The sequence below is a fragment of the Ostrea edulis genome, chromosome 4, assembly GCF_947568905.1.
Source record: "Ostrea edulis chromosome 4, xbOstEdul1.1, whole genome shotgun sequence".
Classification (NCBI taxonomy): domain Eukaryota; kingdom Metazoa; phylum Mollusca; class Bivalvia; order Ostreida; family Ostreidae; genus Ostrea; species Ostrea edulis.
In genome coordinates, this window is record NC_079167.1 from 39123044 (window position 1) to 39147868 (window position 24825).

General features: G+C 35.5%; 1 protein-coding gene and 1 long non-coding RNA gene across 3 annotated transcripts in view; one reads left to right on the forward strand and one right to left on the reverse strand.

Annotated features, from left to right (window-relative positions):
• LOC125669545 (collagen alpha-2(IX) chain-like) overlaps positions 1–6671 on the reverse strand; it is a 30365-nt gene extending 23694 nt beyond the window's left edge. For both annotated transcript variants that reach the window (XM_048904127.2, XM_048904125.2), the window contains exon 1: positions 6521–6671. The gene's annotated coding sequence lies outside the window, so the exon portion shown is untranslated. The remainder of the gene's footprint in view (positions 1–6520) is intronic.
• Positions 6672–15934: 9263 nt separating this feature from the next.
• On the forward strand, positions 15935–18060 carry LOC130054117 (uncharacterized). The gene is made up of 2 exons (XR_008802394.1): positions 15935–16062; positions 17360–18060. It is a non-coding gene; the product is annotated as an uncharacterized LOC130054117 (long non-coding RNA).
• The last annotated feature ends 6765 nt before the right edge of the window (positions 18061–24825 follow it).

The following is a 24825-nucleotide window of genomic DNA, read 5'->3' on the forward strand; positions in this document are numbered from 1 at the left end:
AGTTCTTATATAAACAGTGTCTGCAAAGTTCTGAATATAGAAAATTCTTATATAAACAGTGTCTGCAAAGTTCTGAATATAGAAAATTCTTATATAAATAGTGTCTGCAAAGTTCTGAATATAGAAAATTCTTATATAAACAGTGTTTGCAAAGTTCTGAATATAGAAAATTCTTATAAAAACAGTGTCTGCAAAGTTCTGAATATAGAAAATTCTTATATAAACAGTGTCTGCAAAGTTCTGAATATAGAAAATTCTTATATAAACAGTGTCTGCAAAGTTCTGAATATAGAAAATTCTTATAAAAACAGTGTCTGCAAAGTTCTGAATATAGAAAATTCTTATATAAACAGTGTCTGCAAAGTTCTTATATAAACAGTGTCTGCAAAGTTCTGAATATAGAAAATTCTTATAAAAACAGTGTCTGGAAAGTTCTGAATATAGAAAATTCTTATATAAACAGTGTCTGCAAAGTTCTGAATATAGAAAATTCTTATATAAACAGTGTCTGCAAAGTTCTGAATATAGAAAATTTTAGCAGAAAAAAAATTAATCTCACCAATCTGTATGTATAGTATCGTCACAATCTGTATGTATAGTATCGTCACAATCTGTATGTATAGTATCGTCACAATTCCTATACTTGAATTACAAAGAGTTCCCAACAACAGACTCTTTTGTTGTGTGGTACTGATGTGATTTAATACAAAATATTATATTTACACACATAGGGTGGTCTTAACCTACGTACCAGGTGTAATATTATGAATATGTCTAACTTTTCATTCCTTGGTCATCATTGTTATAAAACATGGACCTGAAATGGGTTTTTATTTTGTCTTCAAATTGGTCATACTTGTCGTTGACTAAAAATCACATATTTGGAAAATAGTGTATGTACTTTACATGTATATCACATTCTGAGGTAGAAGAGCCTCAGAGAATTACACATTAACAACTAAATGAGGTCCAAATGTCAATAGGTGCATTTCATTCTGCATAACACCGTGTTACATGCTTTTTTTCATATGAAGAAAAACTGTTCAGCCTGCACAGTGCATTTCCTGTTTTTCCATTCGAAAACAAGTTCTTTTCATTTCATGAAACTTAACTTTGATAACGAAACAATCAAAATGAGCTTTAAAGGGACTGATTCACAATTTTTGAAGAATTTTGTTTTTTACAATTTGATGTTAAACATTAAAAATATAACCCATTTAACGTTGACAGCCAAAATATTGACCTTTGAATGCAAGAATAAAAGCAATATTTTAGCCTTAAATTGTGTTGTGTAAACAAAGACTCGAGTCTTTTTATGTATACAAACAAACCAGTGAAATATTAATTTTGTAATATAATGCATCTTAATTTTGCGTAGTCACAAATTTTAACTTTTAGATGACACATTTAACCAAAGAATGCTTGAAATGTGAAAGATATAATAAGATTAGATCGATATCCATTTCTTTTGAAAATTTCGTAAACAATAACATACCGCAATCTTTGTTTACAAACAAATAATAAACTCTCTAAAATGAGCTAATGTGATAATGTATCACTTTGATTTTTATGTGAAATCTTTTAAACACATACGACAGTAGATTCTGATCATTAAAAGTGAAAAACAAAATTTTGGGGAAAATCGTGAATGAGTCAGGGATAAGATTATAATCCTATATTTTTAACCATATGTCGATTGATAATGTGTTTATTCCCATATATGTGTATCATCACAATTCGATAACTAATGAAACCCATCACCAATTTCATTTTTCAGACATGAATTGCAAATTCATTAAATAAGTAATGAAACTCATCACCAATTTCATTTTTCGGACATAAATTACAAATTCTGTTTTCTCTCGATATACCATATTATGCCATACTTCTATAGATAGCTTAGTCAGGTTCTAAATCTGCACCAAATATTTGAAGTATTGTTTTTGGATTCTCTTCTTTTTGTTAATGTTAACCCTCATGCAGATTCCAACATCTACAATAATGGTTAAAAACATTGAGTTGTTATTGTAAATCTGCTGGTTTCTCAGAATTGTAACAATTAATTTAAGGCACACGCCGAAGTCTTTTTCTAATTTAGTCGAAATCAAATGATAAAATTTTATATTATTTTTAGTTATATTATTGGAATACATAAAACTTTCCAGATCATTCACAAAAATGGGAAAAGGGTTTCCCCTTGCCTGAAACCTACGATGCAAGAAAAAGGGGCTCAATATTAACCATTTGAGACAATTCGTGATTTATTGCTACCATAAACTGTGATAACATTAAAGCCTTTGCCATATATATTATTTAACAATATTTTGTTCCAAAGTCCTATACACCAAAGAGTGTTGAATGCTTTCCCGAAATCAATATAAGGCTCAGCAATCACGGGTCTTTCGGATATGACATTAAAAACAGAGTTCCCTTGTCGCAACAGGCGTTGGCACGTTAAAGAACCCGCACTGACACGGTCCCGAGCGCTAAACATGGGTCTAATTTTGTGGTACTTCATATACAGCTGGTGATGTCTCAATATGAGTGAAAAATTCTCGAAGGGACGTAAACAAAGAAATAACAAATATGCGCATTTAGCTCTTGTGTGTCGGAGAGTCAATTCCCGTGCCTGTTTTATCTATGGGACATGCAGAACTTTGTACCAACTGTACCAATAGTATAAATATTACTCATTGTCTTCATGGGTTGTTGCATGCAAAGTACCATTTGTTCATAAGAATTCTTCGTCCCAAAACTGATAAATGTTTTTTTTTCTTCAATTTCATTTTAATTGCATCGTTGTCGAAGTAGGTTAAAAGAACAAAAGTTTGAGTGATTTATTACGAGGCTTTTAACTTGGTTCCGCAAGCATTACACAGGGATAATTGAAATTCGGGAAGAACAAAAGGTTAAATGGGTCATGTGCAAGAACATATTGTCAGAAGACAAGATAAATGCTTACGTGAAATATGAATAACCCCCATTGATCATTTTATCAATAAACGCACAGGTGCTTGGAGGAACCGACTCGCAGACATTGCGGGACTTATTGGGTGTCATCCCATTGATGCATCATGGCTGTGAGGTCATTTGACCTCAGGGGTTAAAACGTCACGATCCCCTACCACAGGTACAGGGAAGATAGACAAACTCGAAGGACAAGGTTGACATATTGGGATGGGTCCTCTTATTTGATAGTATTGTCTCCAACTAATTGCGAACAGAATGATTCTGATTATATATCGAGGTGTCGGAGACGGTATCCTAATCAGTGGTTATCAAATGGACTGGGGATTGTTGTGTTATGCTCTCATGCCCTGTCTGTGCAGACTGCATTGTGACAAAGATACCCACACACTTTGTTTGGTAGCACTCGCAGCTATTGCATTCAATAGCAAAATATTATCTATCTGTCTCTTTAACCTGTTGCATGTTGTCAAATGAATAAATCTGTCATTTTAAGTTCCCAACTTTATAAATCATTCAACAATCTACATCTAGAGGTGGTGGCAGTGCATCTATTAATCGAGAATTTGATACATCAATTACAGGATCTCTTTAAACCAGGATTAACTTTTAATAGAGCTTACATGGTCATCTTTTTTTCACGATGGCATAACGCCAGTCAAGTTTACTAGATATTGAGTACTTTGGTATTTTGGTAAAAGGTCCGTCTGCGGTGTGAGATTGCAATCGAGACGCGAACCTGGTATGAAGATATTTCGAGTGTCTTTTTGTTCTGGTCATCTTTCAATACAACGAACAGATCTCTTTAACTCACTTGTAGTAATTGATTCGTTACTGATTTCTTTCTTTCTGACAGTCTGACACTAAATCCTTGGGATTTTCTTTTCTCTTCTGAACATTGGTGCAAGCAGGAATTGCAAAGTCCTTCAATATTCAATGGTTTTAATGGACATGTTATTTCTAATCTCTATGACTTCAAGCCCTTTCATCTTATCGCTAAAAATATAATTTACACCGAGTTCCAATTCTGTAGCAGATCAGATCATGTAGTGAAGAGCGAGAAGGAATACTCAATTTTACATGAGACCTTCATAAACTCTCGGTGGTGCCTACATTATTTAGATCATTCACTGAGGTGAACTAAGAGTTGGCAAATTTCTGTACAGGAAGTCAAATGCAAAACTCACTCACTGTTCAAAGTGAACTTCTAATGTATGTAATCTGTAGGTAGTGTTAAAACGAAAACTCACACAACATAGGAACGGTTGAAATCAAAATCATCAATGATTTTGGATTATACCCTTAAGCAACTTTCAAGTTTGCAGAGCCTATAAGATTATTGTGATTGCGGAAAATAGGAACATATATTCTTGCAATGAGTTCAGAAATATCATATGGTGCAATAAAAATGTGAATGAAACCATGATTTATTTAACCGTTCGTCATGTTCCATTAATTTCTTTCGTGCAGGGAAATATATTTCTTTCTAAATTTATGGTTCTCAAGAACGCGTTAACAGAACACAAATGTATTCTGGTATCTATCCAAATGCGTTGGAAAGCATTTTACTAAATCAAATGCATGATAAACGTCTTCGAACGACGACTTGAAACACGTGCTATTCGCATACACAACTATGACCACTTGTCGCAAGTTCTAAATGTGTCAATTTCATGCTAATTACTCTTGCTGATTAACAGTCTTTGATTAATACAAGTGTCCTAGTTATATTCCATGTTAATAGGAGAGGTCAAAGTCACGTGAAAACGAAACTCCGTCACAAAGCGTCATAGGATCATTTTTGCAATAACATGAATAAATGTATGATTACAGACTGCAAAGGTTCATGGAATGTTTTTTTTTTTTAAATTGCAAGGACGGCGTTTCTTCTTTTTTGCGATAAGTATGTCTGCAAGTAATGTTGTGTAATACCAAGTCATCGGGGCACACCAATCCTCATTAAGAGAAGATCAATGGATTTTTGGTGCAATGAAGTTAATAGATTTTCTGGTAGATTGCTTTATAGTATTCTTGTGTCAATTACAAAATAAGGTCAGAGTCAATTGCATGTCCCATTTCTACACAATGCGTGCGAATTAGAGCACACGAATAGTCTGCAATGCTGGAATGAAATGCAGGTTATATGATATTGCTGGCGGAAATTGCATTTAGTAATCAAAGTTTGCTCATCTTATTCATCTTGAGACAAATGTAAACTTTATATTATCAGATTCGGCAAACCCCCAGTACTCACGATGACTATTTCAGTCATTCATTCTTAAAAATCATTCTAATTAATTGATACGGAAATATTTGCCCATTCATATTTTATAATATCGTTACACAAATATTGCAGATTCAGTAGCCAAGTTGGTAGCGTGATTGCACGAGATTTTTATGTTGAATATATTCACATGCACATGATAGCCTTTTTGATTGCAAATGAGACAAGCTCAGGATATTTGTACACACAATAACATGGATTAGCTGTCATTGTCGACTGAAAAATGGGTATTTAACGAGCCCCAAGATAAATGGATTTTTAAAATAAAATCCATAACAATGAACAATACCTGGACAGCGGTGCTAACACCGAATGATGGAATTTAAGATACTGTCATTTCGTCATGTGTCCTGTCTGTAAAATAATTTATTGTGCATCGGTGGAAAAATCTTTGTGCTTCATCTCAGTTGTCAAGTTGTTTTAAAATAGTTAAATTTCAATAGAATTATGAAACGGACGAACAAGTTTTAACAGAATACTTCAAATTTATAATGAATGATCTGTCGACGAGTTGTTCTGACGCGGCCCGATTTTAACTTTAGTTACCGATTAGCATGGTGTTTTGACTTTAGAGAATGTTTTCAATACTTTCTTTTTCTGTAAAAAATGACTTCTGTATCGTAGATAGAACAAGAAACAGAAAAGACCTGCTATTTTAAAGTACTTCATAGAAAAACATCTTAAAGCTTTCTTATGGTTCATTTGCCACTAATATATGTGTGTGTAGGAAAATAAAAACTTGTAGAGATTACAGTGCGTCTAATTGAGCATAATTCTAGACTTATCACCCACACTATAATCTTGGAAAACGATATTCTAGATATCAAATATACCACCAACGTGGCAAAAGGTATTTGTAATGATTCCATCTGAAAAAAACCGTGGTGGCACAAAAAGTTATAGAGGTGAGAAAAAAACCCAAGAATTTTATTGATGTATCATTTTTTTTCTTTATAACAGACGCAACATATTTCTTATAGAGCAGAAAACAATAAATCTATTGACATATATAACATGTTTTTCCTTCATACATTCATTCAAGTATATTTAGGTTTTCACGACTGAAAAATTGGAGTAGTGGAGCACTCGAGTACAATCTCTGTCAGGTGCAGCGAGGCGAGTACCCATGCAATGGCAGATAGCGTTAAAGAACATGGTCTAACTAGCCATAAACCTGCCTCCAACTTTATAAATTCAAAATCTTATTTTCCATAATTGTTTATGAAACAGAAATAAGATTTTCCAATTGACATCACTGCTCATTCTTACCTTTTGTTATGTCTATCTATGTGATCTCTCCACGAGAAATGATTGTGAACACATGGCAGACACGGATTCTGACAGAAACTTCTATAGATGCACGTGGGACCTCACCCTCTGAAAATGTCGGTGACTGCTCACCTCACACAGTATGATGCTGCAAGTTTTTCATGTCTGTATAGCACAGATAAAACGGTACAAAATGGAGTGAATGAAACATATCGAGAAAATACTCTCTTAAATGAACTGGAGTATTTTACATGTTACCTTTTTACAGAAGACATTATTTCTGTATAATTACATTTCCAATGTTTTTGTCTACAATATACTTACCAACTGAAATGAAGGCCATTTCCTCATGATTGTGAAAGATGTGCTTATGAATATTGATAGATATAGTACTATTTTAAAATTCTCCGACAGAAATGGAAATATAATGTAAACATAAGAAATGAATTTCACATTTTTTGAAAATACATGAGGGTATGAACAGCAACGCTTCACGCTGACATACTAGTACTTTTTATGAAGCCTTGATACACTCCATGAAGTATGGCGTAAAGCATCGCAGTTCATTTTGAAAATGAAATTTATTTCTTAAATATCATGAAATTTTTTATCCCAGAGGAAACATGGGGCCGGAGTTGGAACATTTTATCACGAAAGAAGTGCTCTAGATCTACCGACTGTCACTGGTCAGTATGACAAGAAGTGAAAACAGAACAAAGATGTCATATGCATTGTACATATATTTTTGTTTTCATATTAGAACTCGAATATAGCGAACACGGATATAGCGAAATTACGGCTATAGCGAAGTGAAATCAATTTCCCCGGCAAATTCTTTATATATTCTGTATAAAAATCTGCGTCTATAACGAACACGGATATAGCGAATTTACGGATATAACGAAGTAAATTTCTATTCCCCTTGAATTAAAAATGAACGTAAAAATCACCTTTTATAACGATTTTTTCGTTTCAACCTTGTTGTGATTTTTAACAATCGCTTTCCTTTGCCATAAAGGATCCACACTTATTACGAAATTTCTGTTTGTATTTTTTCAAAAGAGTATGCTAACACAAAACAATACTTACACATACGTTTATTGAGAAATTTATTAACAAAAAGGAAAGAAGAAAAAAAGCAAGGAAAAAAACCACAACACAGTCAACGATTGACAGATATTTTAAAACGACATAGTCTGTTTGTATGTATTAAACATAATTTTGTTGACATTTTTCTTTTGACATGTGCTTATGTGATTAGATAACCCATCAAGATAAATTATCATATATAAATCAGTGTGTACATATCTGTTATAAAAATATTTCTCCTCGAAAATATCTAAGCTTAATTTCTCTTAGAGACGATGAAAACGCAAGTATATCGATTGCTGCTTTCTCATATAACTGATATACATGTATATAGAACAAATAAGTTTTATAACAAATTCGTTATATTTGAATTATGAATTCGCTATAAACGTATAGCGAATTACGCTTATAGCGAATTTTTATAGAATGTCCGCAGAAATTCGCTATATCAGAGTTTTACTTAGAAGTAGAGGTAATAGAATATGCAAAATTAAGTACTAGGTTACTTGGTCATCTGTTCGCTTGAATGTCCTACTACTTAACGCTGTTTTATTGTGATATCCTTATTTACAATCTATATTCCGACTTCACATAGAAGTGACATTATGAATTGTTCGAACTAGTAGTATAGTGTGCACAAACCGACCCCTTGAACCAGCGCCAAGATTGCGGCCCTTCTGCCAACATAGTGGCACTTCCGCCCCAAAATGGCGGCACTTCCGCTTCTACCCAAGATGGCAGTCACCCAACATGGCGTCACTTCCGTTTATGCCAAAATAGCGTCACTTCCGCTAAAATGGGAACCCTTCCGCGTTTTTTTTTTCCAGTAGCCATCACCCTTTACCAGGACTTTGGATCTGCTGCTATCTCTGAAAGGTATAAAAGGAAGTCTGTATTTTGGAGAATCTCATTTTAACATGTAGTCTTTTCTGATTCACAACTCCGGTGCGATGAACTGAAACGATGCATGCGTGGAGGACAAACTGAGTTGAGGATATCTAAAGAAATTAATTCTTGTGTGAAAGAAAGAGAAGTGCCATCTTCGCTAGCCAAGGGCTTTCGTTCCATAAATGGAAGCAGAGTGGACCGAAAATCCTTGGCTAGCGAAGATGAAAAAGTGCAGGATATATAAGAGGGCAAAGTGGTAGGGCTTATTCATTTTATCATATCATATCATTTTATCTTTTTCATTTTGTCTTCTTCATTTTAAACAAGAACTTGTTCTGCGTATAATCAGTTTTAAACCGAGGCATGCTACTGACAAACAAGTTGATGGTGATGGGGTTTCAACAGTCTCGTTTAAAGTCAGCATTTCGCAAATTTTATGGTCGTTATAGCAATCTAGTTTGCGAAAACAACCTATCAATGGGTCAAATGCTTTTTCCTTATTTCATACCGATTGCTAGGCCATTCTTGGTACACCGATTTTGCCTACAGATAACTCCGTTTACCTGATCAAGCTCAAGGCAGGTGTGACCGGTCGACAGGGGATGCTTACTCCTAGGCACATGATCCAAACTCTGGTATATCCAGGGGGCCCATGTTTGCCCAACTCTATTTTGTATTGCTTATAGGAGTTACTTCACCTGTCATCCCAGACAACCATGCGATTATCATCGTGCTCTGTTTACCAGCGAACATTTTTCAGATTTCATAATATGTGGAGGCATTGACGAATTGTTCATGAGCATACACTCAGGGTATTGAAAACTATCCTCGGATCACCGAAGCATTTCCTCCTCCTCCTCCTCCTCCTCCTCCTCCTCCTCCTCCTCCAGGGAATTAAAGTTTTTTACACCCTAGACCATGATCTTTGCGAGACAAAGATAATCCAACAATTTAGAGCCTCGGCTAACGTCCCTTATAGACCTCGGCGCCAAGTCAAAAGTATCTTGCCTGGAATATCAAGCATGTTGGAGTAGGACCAACGATGTAGGAAAAACCCATTTGAATTTAAAAAATCACTACTACTAATTACCTTGCTCACAAGCCCTGTACAGTGGATTTATGAGCGATGGCAACATCTCTACGATAAACTCAAGTATTGGATTCCTGGGATAACATTTTTTCAAGGCATCACGAAAGATATCAAATCAGGTACGTTCATCGACTCTCGTGAAAGAACGCTGCTGATTATTGACGACATGATGAAGGATGCAACCCAGGACAAGGAAATGTGTGAACTGTTTACAGAGGGTACACATCATTGCAACCGATGTGTTATCTGTATCATGCAGAATTTGTTAAACAAAGGAAAAGAAAACCGAACCACGAATCTAAACAGTCATTGCGTAATTCTGTTTGAAAATTCTAGAGATCAACAACAGAATGGTGTCCTACGCCAGATGTACCCGGGAAACGCGTATGAAAAAGCAGTGCTAGTCCCATTTGGAGCATTAGTGTTAGATTTAAAGCAGAATCCAAGTGATTTAAGACGGGCATATTCGAACCCTATAAAAGACCGCCAGAGTACGACTGTAGGCAGTCAGCAGGTGAAGACGTCTCCAGAATACCCTTCTTACGACGCGACCAAGGATCAATTGATTGCTTATTGTTTAACGTCCCTCTTGAGAATCTTTCACTCACATGGGGACGTCACCACTACCGGTGAAGGGCTGCAAAATTTAGGCCTATACTTGGCGCTTATGGCCATTGAGCAGGGAGGGATCTTTATTGTACCACACCTGCTGTGATACGGGGCCTCGTTCACATCCCCTTTCAAGGGGTCTCTGGCGCGGTAAAGACCCGTACACCTTTCGGGGAACTCATCGATGGTCCATGGCGCGATAGTAAAGACTCGTACACTACCAGGGGAGGTTCTTCTCGTATCAACGATCGGATATCCGGTCGATACGAGAACAAGCTTTGTGCTGTTGTGCGCCTAGACGTATTTCCACCTCTGTCGCGCCCTTGATGGGGTCGTACATGTAAGTAGCACCCACTCTTCTCATTTTCAAAAAAAAAGAAAGAATTTTTTTTGAAAAGTAAACTCATCTGCCTTTGGGCAGCATGTCCAAAGTCCTGGTAAAGGACTTTAACAGCCAGGTGGGGGAAATGTGGACGGGTCACAATTTGTGGTGGAATAACGCCATTTTGGCGGAAACGGAAGTGCCAGTATTTCAGCGGAAACGAAAGTTCAATGAAGAACCACCCACTACAAAATATGGAAAAAAAGTAAAACGTACTTTTCGCAAAGAGCTTATCACCTAATAGAAATCTAGAGTCCGCAATTGATGCTTGTCTGGACATTGGATTGGAGACAGTGTTAATCCACATATCTCCCTAGCTGACTATATATAAATGCACACATCAAGTTGATAAAATCATAGTGCTTAAATTCATTTGAAGAAAGCCCTTTTAAAGAATATATTAGATTAGTTAAAGAGTTCTCTAATTAGAAATGAACATATCTTTAATTCAGTTGAAAATATTTCTGATCATTTAAAACTTTCTCCAAATGATATCAGAGAGAGAGAGAGAGAGAGAGAGAGAGAGAGAGAGAGAGAGAGAGAGAGAGAGAGAGCCTCGGAAAGAGAGAGAGTGAGAGAGCTACAATTTTTTGGAGTACATGATACTTATACATTATACTTTTGATATTGGTGCTCTCTTCGATTCCATTCTTAAGGATGTATTCTTTCTAAATTTATTAGACTCGTTGACATGTGATATTTTGTGTCAAGGTTACTTCAAGGTCACAATATTTCCATATCAAAGAACCTTGAAATTCCGGTTGGACCAATATATTGTTGGTACATGTAATTATATTAGCAATCTCTGTGTTACAAATTTTGTCCTAGTTTGCAACAGAAACACTATGTAGATCTGCCTATAAACCAGGTAAATTCAATTGTCCCGTGGGGAAGAATAGGTCCTTGTACCCCCTTGCTTGTCGTAAGAGGCGAATAAATGGGGCGGTCCTTTGGATGAGACCGCAAAAACCGAGGCCCCTTGTCACAGCAGGTGTGGCACGATGAAGATCACTTCCTGCTCAAATGCTGTAAGCACCGAGCATAGGCCTAAATATTGCAGCGATTGGCGTCTTTATATGCGTGAAAAATTCTCGAGATGGACGTTAAACAATATACAATCAATCAATCAATCAATCAATAGGATATTAGGTAAACCGAATTTCCTCTGATATTGTAGAATTTTATACATTGATTGCTTAGATTATTTATTTATTCATTATTTGATTTTTTTTTAAATTTTCTTTTAATAACAGATATGTATAATAAGGTATATGGTGACAAAAATAACATTGGATCATTGAGAAAGGAAACTCAATTTTCTCATTTTGTTTTCTTTTAAAAAGGGGGAGTATGTTGTGTGTTTAATTGTTTTATGTCCCGTCGAGAAATGTTCACTCATATCGAGACGTCACCAGTTGTAGGTGAAGTACCACAAATCTAGTTCTATGACCGTAGCGGTGAGGATTCTTTAACGTGCCAACATGGAACCTGAGCCGTCCGAAAGACCTGTGATTCTTCAAATGCCGAGCGTTTGGCGAAGGAGTAATCAATATAGCTACCTATGTTCACAGGTGCTTGGGTTCAGGACCCAACCTATATGAGTTGATTTAATTATTTTTTTGTTGAAAATATTTCTAATACATGTCAACAACGTCGTGCATACCCCTAAAGTCCAAAATAATTCAAAATAATCCCTTTTAGAAAAATACCCTCACTGGTTATTACAGTGGTATTTCACCTACAGCTGGAAACGTTTCAATGAGTGGAAATTTCTCGAAAGGACAGAAAACAACCAAAAATCCGGATTATTTTACCCACAATGCTGTTTCAATATATTGTATCTCCTGTTTTAAAAAGCACTAACCTTTCAACTTTTAGCTATACAGTGGCCTTCTTATAACAAATTAGAATGGGGCGAAATGCTGCATATAACGAAATGATCTCGACTGACTTTCTTCTTTTAATCAAAATGACAGCGAAGTCGGTTTTACCAAACCTCAGCTTGTACGGATCTAAGTCCAGCTTGTATAAATGCCATCTCCCACGAATTACAGGAGTTATGAGATTGATCACTGTTCGTCATCTTCACCTTTTATCATGTTGTAAACGGAGTCCATTGTATTTTACAAAACATAAATGACTTGATTTTTGGTATTTATGAGGATGTTAATGGAAGAATGGTTAATTTCTACATAATCGACTCATACTAATTACCCCATGCTTACAATTGTTAAAATACCATAAAACAAACCTAGATATTCATTTCTTTTTCTAGGCACCAAAACGTGTTTTGATTTTTGTTGTTGTCAGAGATTCCAATGTGTAAAATTATTTTGAAATGCTGATGTATATCTGTTTTGTATTGCTTGTAGGAGTTATAGGATTGATCACTGTTCGTTATCTTCACCTATCATGTATATCAATGTATGATCCTAATGCTTAGATGGTCGAGCGGTCTTGAAGGTTTGATTCTTGAGGTCGTGAGTTCAACTCCAGACTGGAGCAGACAAGGGTATCCATATGCAGATTAGATTTCACTGCACTTTGTATACATGTGTACTATGTATGTGATAATGTCATTGATACTAAAAAAATCATTAAAAATAGTTCATCATCACGGGGATTTATTCCGCAAATCTAAATCCTTTTCCCGGTTTTATAAAAAATCCTTATGGTACATCGGTCACATGTTATAGTCCAGTGGCAAAAGATGTCGCGTTTATAAAAGTTGGCTTCGCACAATTTTCCTTCTCAACTTCTTTGTGCGAATAATTCGCTTTCAAAGATTAATTACACATTAAGGAAGCGTTGTTATCAAGTATTTTTGTATTGAAAACTTGCAGTTGGACAGGTTTCATTATTCACGTTTCGGCTATCATTGGCAACTGAGCAAGCAGCTTGAAACCTTGAGACATTTTAAGTAACTCCTGGATTAATCTTCACTCATTCTTTTTACCAGGAGATTATATAACTTATTATACTGTTTAACATTCTTCACTTTATAGCATTCCCGCAACAAAATAAAAATCAAATTTACACTTTGATGATACAGAAGTGTTAATAAGATTTTATTCTTGGTTAGTTTTCATTGGAGCGTGCATTTTCTGTGGAGTCTGTGGGTTAATCTTGTCCTTTGGATAGATACTTTTGAGTTTATTAGTTCAATGAGTTTCTATGTACCATGTTTGTGTTTTCATTCTTTCGTTTTATGTTTGAACTTTAATGTTGTCCTTCAGTAAATGGTAATGAATTGTGATACCTTCAAGGTTGTCTACAACATCTAACCTATCTTGTCCTTCTTTAAAATAACTCTCCTTGGTGTCTGTTACACCACAAGTGCACGTGCAGTGGAAGCTGAATTTCCACATCTATGTTTCATATTTAAAAGTAATGCAACCTTCCATTCCCATGCAATCTTTGTGAGAACACTTTAATACAATATTTAATTTGACATACATGTATACTTGTATTACAAACAGCGGGAGAACTCGGCGAATACCTTTTAAAAGTTGCAATTGACAGCAGGAAAATATGTATACATATGTAAAAATAAATTAACCTTTCCTGTAAATTTTCTGAATATTTACTATACAAATAAAATTCATTGACTGGGCTGCTGCTTTTCATCAATGTGTCATGATTATGCAATTTGCGCACTCCCACATCAAAGATTTCACTAGTCTGCGAATTCCGTGCTGGGAACGGATTAACAAGCAATTTTTGATTGTGCAAAAATGTTAAACCAGCTGCAAATTGAAACTAATTCTGAAGTCAATAAATTTATATACTTGTATATTTTCCCCCCAATTATCACATCTCCATTTACAACTGTGGACATTTCCAACTCTTAAATACTAACAATCTGAAATTTGAGGAACTAATTTTACTCTTAAATGCTAACAATCTGAAATTTGAGGAACTAATTTTACTCTTAAATGCTAACAATCTGAAATTTGAGGTACTAATTTTACTCTTAAATACTTACAATCTGTAATTTGAGGTACTAATTTTACTCTTAAATACTAACAATCTGAAATTCGAGGTACTAATTTTACATCATTGTATTTTGATGATTCGATGCAATTTACTTAAAGATTTTTAAAATCCAATATGAAAATATAAGATTTTGGTGAAAATTACAAATCTTTTATCATTAGATGGATCTTTATTCAATTTCGCTATTAACTGTAAATTGCAACGAACATTTTTAAAATGAATTGTGTTTGGAATCAGAGTCCCATTTCATGTGTGGATAGTTTGCTGATAGCTGTTACCAGTCTTCTGTCAGGGAGCAATGCACAGTCCCCTAGCTACATGTAGCTGTTACCAGTCGTCTGTCAGGGAGCAATGCACAGTCCCCTAGCTAGTTTGCTGGCTATACCTACTCCTATTGTATTAGCGGTGTACATGTATATATAAATTAGTATATATGGATTGAAAAACATCTAACTGGCCAGCAAACCAGATCTACTAATCCAACGTACGTTCAGTGTCTATAGGCTATAAGCCTCAGAGACATGGGGAACTAACAAGATGATAGAGAGCAGGCGCAGAGGATTCGGAGGAAGGCGTCATTTCCGAATCCTGAAGCTTCACTGGTAGGATCTTGTTAGCGATAGCGAAGTGTCGAAGTGCACCTGCTTAACTAAGGAAGCAGCGACGTTGGAGGTGGCTAGGACACATCATTCGGATAGCCAGGGCTCCCTCATACCGCGCTGAGATGGGCACCAAAGGGAAAGAGGAAGCGATCAGGCAGCCCATTCGGCACCTGAAGAAGGACAGTGGTCTGAAGGAGGAGATGAGAGAGGCGGGCAAAACCTGGAACGAACTGAGTGGACTTGCCTACGTCTGAGAGGGTCGGAGGGAGTTTTTGGGCGCCTTATACGTCCCGGGATGCGGGGCTATATAAGACATTGTTCGCGAATAGAATCCCCTCTTTTCCTTCTTAATTTCTCTAAATATCCCAATAAGAAAATCAAACAAAAAACAAACAAATCACACACTAAACCGCAAACTTTCCAAATCCTATAATCGCAATCCACCTACACGTACAGAACAAATCAGATTATCTAACTTCTGTCTACCGGTAATTATAATCGCAATCCACTTACACGTACAGAACAAATCAGATTATCTAACTTCTGTCTACCGGCAATTATAATCGCAATCCACGTACACGTACAGAACAAATCAGATTATCTAACTTCTGTCTACCGGCAATTATAATCGCAATCCACGTACACGTACAGAACAAATCAGATTATCTAACTTCTGTCTACCGGCAATTCATTTTACACAGAAATGTGTGCAGGGCTGAAATTTTAAAAAATATACGACGAAGAAAAAAGTTTATTGATTTTGGCCACGTCATCCGATGACACACGTGTGAAAGGTATAGAGGCTGTCGGGTTATCTCGATATACCAAACTGAAGGGATTTATCAAAATGGTCGGTAGATGACCTTATACATTGCAGTGAATGTCGGTGAGTTTGTTACAAAAAATTCCATCCATCCTTCAATGATAAATGCAGTGGCAGGGGTCAGAGTTTGTATGTAAATAACCATATATTAAAATGAAACGTTTGCAGTCTGTTTTTGTAATAAATTGAATCAAAGAGTCGGTCGTGCTTTAATGATTAAATTAAAATCTTTATGACAAAAGTCATGTCGATAAAATCTTTTTTATGCTGGTTTGATATTTCATATGCATGCAACCAACAATTTCATACAGAGAAACGAATACCAATTTGAAATGTTGCTTTAAAGTAACATCATTGTTCAAAAAGACTAAAACCCATTTAAAAAAAACTTCAAAGAAAACACTTGCATTTCTTAATGAAATGTGCCAACAATATCTCTCTGTATATCGTTTCCACTGCAGTTTACATAGAGAGGAAAGGTCGACCTTGGGTTACTCCGTTGTGAACTTTGTATCCAAAATGAAATGTAGGTGGCCCACATTTATGTTAAAATTTGTCACCTGCCAAATTATTTATATGCAACATTGCAATTAAACAATCGCAACAAAGCATGGGTATGAGCAGTTTATAAACCCTTCGTATCCTTTCAGCGGCCGATATTTCTGTAACGTAGATCAAGGAACAGCTGTCATAAAGACTATCTTGTTACCGAGAAGTCCATTTCTGTTCAATATGTATATCTGATACATGTATATATAAAGCAGTAAGATCTTACGGTGTTTTTAAATGTGTATTGAAACGCCCTCCATTCTTCGAAAAATTAAACGATATATTAAGTTTTCTTTACCCCCCAATACCTACCCACCCAGTAGTAACAAGATGCAAAATTTCCTCAACACTTTGGGTATATATGCTCTGGGCATAACAATTCGTTTAACTGGAAAAACAAAATAAACAACTCTTTATTTTGGGGGTGGGTGGGTAAAAATCCTGAATTCATCTGGTGGTTGAGACTGACAACAGTTTCCACATGTATTTTTTTTTTATCAACTGCCACACTGCCAGAATTCTTACTTGACGATTGTTTACCTTTTTAAAAATGTATAACTCTTGAATTTATACGTAGACACCCCTCTCTAACCGGGTTTTTAGTTTGTAACGGATAAGTTTGTGGACACTGGACACCCCTCTCTAACCGGGTTTTTAGTTTGAAAAGGACAAGTTTCAATACATGCTTCACAACACTTATAACAGTGTGTAGAATATGAATCATTGCTATAGGGATTGATGTAACATACTGACTATATAGCGTTCTTAGGGTAGATACATAATTAACGAACAAAACTTTTCTCTTTTTTAGTGAAAATCATGCAGGATAAATGACTGAATCGGAAGACAGAACGGACTTGGACTCCTGCTCCGCCGAGGATAGACTGGTTTACACGGCGGCGGGCCTTATTGTGTGTGGCATCGTCTGTATGGTGGTGGGCTATGTCGTCCCCAGGGAGTACACCTTCAATCCTTACGCCCGGGCCCGCGACATGGAGGCGATAGAGGTCTACTACGCCGACCTCTCTCAGAAACTCGACCTGACTATAGTGATAGGGATGGCCTTTATTTCCATTGGAGGCATGATTTTGTCTTCTTTGATTACATACATAAGTTGTTGTGAACCCCAAATCAGTGCTCCGGTACTAACGGAGACGAGCGTCATAAGTCCGTCTGGGGGGAGAACCTACGGGACTAGTGGCGGTAACAGTAGCGGCGAACATCCCCCCACACGTGACAGTATAGCATTATGTGAGAGGTGAAGAAAAGACTGGATTTGGTTCACACAGTTAACACAGACTGGAGGTCACAGTCGCTTTCATCACGTGATTGTTCAGCCCCCTGAAATTTATTGAGATATTTCATGCTGAGGAACATTTCCATTCTTCGCATGCTTTAATGACTTAGTCCCACAAAAGATCAAACTATTTGAGGTTAATATAAAGTTTCGTATATCTGAATTGATATTCTTCATCTATTTTAGGACTGCTCGTTATAAAGTTATCATTAAAATTCGTGTCGTTACAGAATAATTGATTAGAAAAACAAAATTCTGCATCATTGTTGCGTGTTACGATTCACTTTATATTATTTTGGTGTCCAAATTCGTGTTGAAAAAGATGTATCTACGTGATAATTACAATTGACTTAGCAAATGATAATCTCCAGACACATTAAAGTCTGTGTTATCCATTCGGTCATCGATAATAATGCTCAGGATTGCATCTTTCTTACGTAATACACAACATGATAGCAGTGATGGTTTGAAGTTCTCATCTAAGAGAATCTTAAAGTCCAGAGCTCCAGATAATTTTTTACCACAAAGAGTATTTACCCCCTGATTTTCAAATCAATGAGTATTTTGCTTTTCAGAAAAAGTCAAAAGAGTATTTTGTTAATTTACTGATTATCTTTGCTGTTTGCCACCAATACAAAATTTCATCACTTAGTCTAAATATAATCAGATATTATATGACTGAGTGTCTGGTATATTAAAATTTAATACCTCAACAATAAATTTCAAAATCTAAATGACAATGAAGACTTCATAAATTAAACTGTTATAACCGAGAAACTAAAAGCATTTTAAACCAAACAATATCAGTTTCAAAGTCTAAAGTTTTTGTGACTTTCTACAGCAAATTTTAAAATTCAGACGAACCTAATACTGCCCATATATATTTTTGCACTTTGTTTTCACTGCAAATTACTGTCGTATTCCCCTCACCTTGTACCGTTAACCAAGAATTGGTTTTATTCCATCTGTGTAAAACGAGTGCATGTGTGACGGAAGTCGGTAAATAAATGCGTGAATCCCATTCTTGCAAATACTTTCAATTTCAAATAGTTAGCGAGACAATGCTGCAGGAGCGACATTTCAGTAAAAACTTAGAAAGTTTAACAGAAGAAATATACATGTATATCGTTTGTCCGGTACCATTTTCTGTGCCATTAATCAATCGTTTACGATTAATAATATAAGTTTTTATGTGCTTTCGATCGCACCCTATCTGTTTATTTAAGAAAGAAGTATAACAATTAGGCTTATACAGTTGTGTATTGATTTACCTCTACGCATTACTTTACGAGTGTAAAGCGTATTTACATTCGCGAATGCGTAATTGTACGCCTGCTTTTAAATTTTAATGCGTATTTGGTAAAATTTAATGAGTATTTACGCTGATACGCACCTTATCTGGAGCTCTGCTAAAGTCATTCCTATCTGTCTTCCACGCATTTCTGAGGACACTGAAATGACTTAATCAAACCAAGGCACCTAATTTAAAAAGATAACCCACACAGTTAACTAGTAGATAACCCACACAGTTAACTAGTCGATAACCCAGTTAACTAGTAGATAACCCACACAGTTAACTAGTAGATACATGTAACCCACACAGTTAATTAGTAGATAACCCACACAGTTAACTAGTAGATAACCCACACAGTTAACTAGTAGATAACCCAGTTAACTAGTAGATAACCCACACGGTTAACTAGTAGATACATGTAACCCACACAGTTAACTAGTCGATAACCCACACAGTTAACTAGTAGATAACACACAGTTAACTAGTAGATACATGTAACCCACACAGTTAATTAGTAGATAACCCACACAGTTAACTAGTAGATAACTCACACAGTTAACTAGTAGATAACCCACACAGTTAACTAGTAGATAACCCATACAGTTAACTAGTAGATAACCCACACAGTTAACTAGTAGATACATGTAACCCACACAGTTAACTAGTCGATAACCCAGTTAACTAGTAGATAACCCACACGGTTAACTAGTAGATACATGTAACCCACACAGTTAACTAGTAGATAACCCACACAGTTAACTAGTAGATAACTCACAGTTAACTAGTAGATAACCCACACAGTTAACTAGTAGATACATGTAACCCACACAGTTAACTAGTCGATAACCCACACAGTTAACTAGTAGATAACACACAGTTAACTAGTAGATAACCCACACAGTTAACTAGTAGACACGGATTTCCTTTTTCTTTATATTCTATTTTCACTCATCACATGAAATAAATAAAAATAAAAATACCCCGTTCACAACTATAGGTATGATAGTATTAGTCTAGTCAATCTAGCTCAAAAATGAGCAAAACCTCAAACTAATTGCAACAGAAATGGAATTTTGATTATTCATGCAAGAAAACACATGCAAACAACATATTAAAAATCGGCTTTTGTATTTCCATGGGAAAATTGGAATTTTGGGGTAAAATGATGTGTTTTTTCATGAAAATCGCTAAAAACTGGAAATTGAAGAAAATATCCATTTTATGTAACATACAGTAAAAATAAGTTTCATATTCCAAATTTCAACCTAGAAATGTTCGATTAATTTTTGTTACAGCAAAATATATTCTTTCCTTGACTGTAATTTTTGGGTAAAATCTTGCTTTTTTTAAATATAATTGTTAAAGATTGAAATTTTAAGAAGAAAACCCACATTTTGTCATACGTTTGAGTCTACCAATAAAAAATTGAAGTTAGGATTTATTTTAAAAACTGCTAAACAAATAAGATATATAGATTATTGGCAATATATTTGAAAAATACCATTTTAGGTTGGAAAACCTACCTTTTTCTAAAACAAAAATAGTGAAAAACTGGAAATGATAGGAAATGACTGTTTTATAGAAGAGATGACATTGATCTTATAAATTTAAGATTAAAACATCCAAATGCACAACTAAACTTTTTTGCACCAAAATTTATTTTCCCTTGCCGAATTTTGAGCTGAAATCTTCATTTTCCAACAAAAATCGTTAAAAACTGGATTTTGGAAGAAAATACTTTTTCCTGTCCATTAGGCATATATGAGTTACCACATGAAGAATTATACATTAAAATAAACTGTTAACACTAAAAAAGTGCCCCTTCAAAAATGGTCTGTAAAAGATGACCTACATTTTTGCAGTTACTCCCCTTACATCGGAAGTTGGAGGCGCGCTTACCATTCCGGTCCTATATTTCACATAAATACATGTAGTATTTTAAAACAAACAGTGTATAGTAAAGCTTACGTTACCAAATTCTTTATTAAGCTGAGTTTAACAGTTTGTACTACAACTATGACGAAACAAGTTTCAGTTTCTTCGATTTTATATAAAGAAATCTTTAATACGTGCACTTCGTCAAGTTCTAGAATTTGGGAAAGAGGGAGGAGGGGTATAGCCGTATTTGATGTTTATTTCTATCCAAATTATTGTGCAATTAATACCGAAAATTTCAGGAGTAATCTGTTTTAAAAACAATGGACACATAGAATTAAAAGCAAAATGAATCAGGCACGCAGCATCGTAAAAAAAAGGGGGGGGGGTTGAAGATAATTTCACAATATTGCCTGAAAATTGACAAGTAAATTTTAATCCAAAGTTATAAAAATCCTTGATGGTGTGTGGTGGTGGTGGTGCGAGGGGGGGGGGGGGGTAAGGTTGTTCTCTCAGTTCAATTTTACACTTCCACTGTGTACAGTTTACGAGAATGCTATTTTAAGGGGAAAAAAGAGGAGGGAGGGCAACCAATCTGTCGAAAAATCGACCTCTGTACGTAAAAATTTATCAACTTTGCATGTAATGAGAAAAGGTGTAGAGCCATTGCTACGTGCCTGATAATTATATAAGTGATCATTTGAGTAATTGCAGTACAGTTCAGTCCATGTTTTTACAAGTACAACGGCTAGTGTCACAATTTGCCTTGCATTTACAGCGAAAAACGTTCAAAAGTTTATCTGGCGCGACTTGTAATTTAGTTTTAACGGATACAAGAATTGCTGAAAAGTGATAAGCCCCAATTCGAAGGATCCAAATTAATCATTTCTTTAGTCCACTCTATGATTTAAAAAATAATTCCCCTTTTCTGCAGCTGTAGTTAGTAGTTTATAGTGGCAATGACTGAACTTATAAAAATGATATTGTGTTAGATAATACTTCACAAAGCAAATCTCCTATAAGTGTCTCTATGGTATTCCATCGTACAAAGTCGATATGACATCGACACCAGAATATATCTTTTTGCTCTATGAAATCCTCATATAGGAAGGTGAAGATAACGAACAGTGATCCATCTCGTAACTCCTATAAGCAATACAAAATAGAGAGGTGGGCAAACACGGACCCCTGGATATACCAGAAATGGGATCAGGTGCCTATGGGCTATAAGGAGTAAGCACCCCCTGTTGACCGGTTACACCCGCCGTGAGCTCTATATCTTAATAAGGCAAACGGAGTTACCCTTATTCAATATCATTGTGCCAAAAACGGCCTAACAATCTATATGAAACAAGTCAGACAGATTTGACCCAATGATAGGTTGTATTGGCAAAGTAGATTGTTATAACGAACATATAATCGCGAAATGCTGACTTTAAACGAAACAGTTGAAACCCTTCACCATCAACTTGTTTGTCAGTAGCCTGCCTCCATTTAAAAACTAATCATATACAGAATTTTTTCGCGATTTGTCTACATTTTGACTATACAGGACCCGTTCCGATGCCGAACATTCTTGACGTTGTGTAGCATCCTGTGAATGCATGTAGAAAGGCAAGGATTGACAAACTTCGTTTCCTAAAAAGACGTCTGGTTTTAACGATATTCTTCACTTAGGGGCAAGATCAAAAATTCAATGTCTCACAAAAAACTAAGTTCACATAGTTTTCACCAAGAACACCCCCTCCCCCTTTAAAACTTAATATGACAAATGTTGAAACTACATATGTAATCGAATAACAAGAAAAGAAACGTATGATTATAAATAACACTCTGTATACCTTTTCTACTGTTTATTCACAAATGAAAGTGTACATTAAATATATTAAATGTTCATTAATATGTTTTAAATATTATGTGGTATTCAACAGTCGCTTGTCTTTTTCCTTTTTCCACTTAAGTGTAATCGATGTCGGATGACAGAAACTTACGGGAGTTTTTATCCCCCCCCCTAACAAATTGAATTTAAATTTTCATCTGACATTGATTTCGTCCCTTAGGGCAGTTATGTTTATTTCAGAGTTCGTTGCTATTTCTGTGCTTTATATATAGACATTTCAAACACAATGTGCATTTTGTATGATCCTCTAAAATTTACGATAAATAACTGTATCCCATTTCCATTCTCAATGATCGTGTGCCAGCGTGGCGAGAATTCCATCGTCATCGAAAACAAGTTTTGTCTTGAATAAATGGCCGGGCGGTCTAGCGCGCTGTTCGCATGCTGCTAGGAGATGTGGTTCCGCAGGTCGTGAGCCCAAGACTAATTAGAAAGAGTAACTACTCGATTTTACACCAAATCATGATACTATGCGCAAGTGTTTATTATTTATATTATCAATGTTTTATTATCATTATTATTACCCATGAATGATTCCCCAAACCTGAATTTGAAAAAGAAAAGCAAAAATACTTTACTTACTTAGTTTTATAAAAGTCTTTAATACAAAGCGCTTGCTCAAATGATGAAGATACAAAATAACTGAAACTTTTAACCCGAATGGCTTTCCATACTTTCTTTTTTAACAACCGTAATCCCCCCTTGTAAATTGACACTAATTCTTTAAGATTTCATTTATAATTGATATTTCATAACTTTTAAAGTAAATATTGTGTTTTATAATTAAAATTAATTCAGTAGAGGGTCAAACAAAATATTTTGAAGCTTTATTCGCGAAAGTTCCCCGGGATTGGAAGCCGGCAAAGAATATGAGATGCTGAGCAATATTGTATGTATATAGAAGGTCTTAAAATCACCTTTTTAATACAACTGTTTAGCTGTTTAATCGCGTTTTTTTATTACATGCACTTTAGATCGTCGTGTATAACTTTATTCCGATGACTGTCACAGTTAAGTTACTCCCCTTTACATGTACGGCGTGCCGTAAACACCACAAAATATCGATGGTTTACTAAAACATTTAAGTCTAAATTTGAAATATTTCCCATTGTCCGATTTTTTGCATGTTGTTAATCACGCTTTTGTTTATTAAATTCCATCGAGTTTGTTTCTGTTGCAATTACTTTAAGGTGATTTGCTAGATTGACTAGACTATATGAATAAAGTATCTGAGTATGAATAAAGTATTTGAGTATGAATAAGGTAATTGAGTATGAATCAAGTATTTGAGTATGAATAAAGTATCCGAGTGGTTAGAGCATCGCGCTCAAAATCATACGGCCTCTCACCTATATCGGCGCGGGTTCGAATCCCGCTCGCGCCGGTAAGTGCATCTTCACAAGTCAAGGGTTATTGATTCATTACCTCGCACTAACCCTTGACATCAGTCGCTATTTAAAAGTTGGGCTCGAAAAGAAGGATGACACAATACGCTAAAATTAATCAGCCAATGGGATTTCTTGTTTCAGATGAAAGTTTGGGAAGGGAATAAACAGAAAGTAAAAAATGGCGTCCGTTGACGAAAAGAGATATGAAAAACATCAAATCGATCATTTGACTGACAACCAAAAGCTTTCGATATCATGTATCAGAGAAGGAAAAGATGTTTTTATTGGGACTAAAACCGGCAGTGGTAAATCGCTATCTTACGAAGTTGTTCCCATTATTTTGGACAATTTGTTTAATTTCTTAAACCATAGTCGACAAATGTACTTCGACAATCCATCATTTTCATTCTGCTCATACCCCAAAACCTCGTCTAATTGTTTCTTCAAGCAAAACGAACTCCCGAAAATCAATCGACGGTATCTGTCTTGTACTAATTGGCCACAAATTCTACACCATAATACC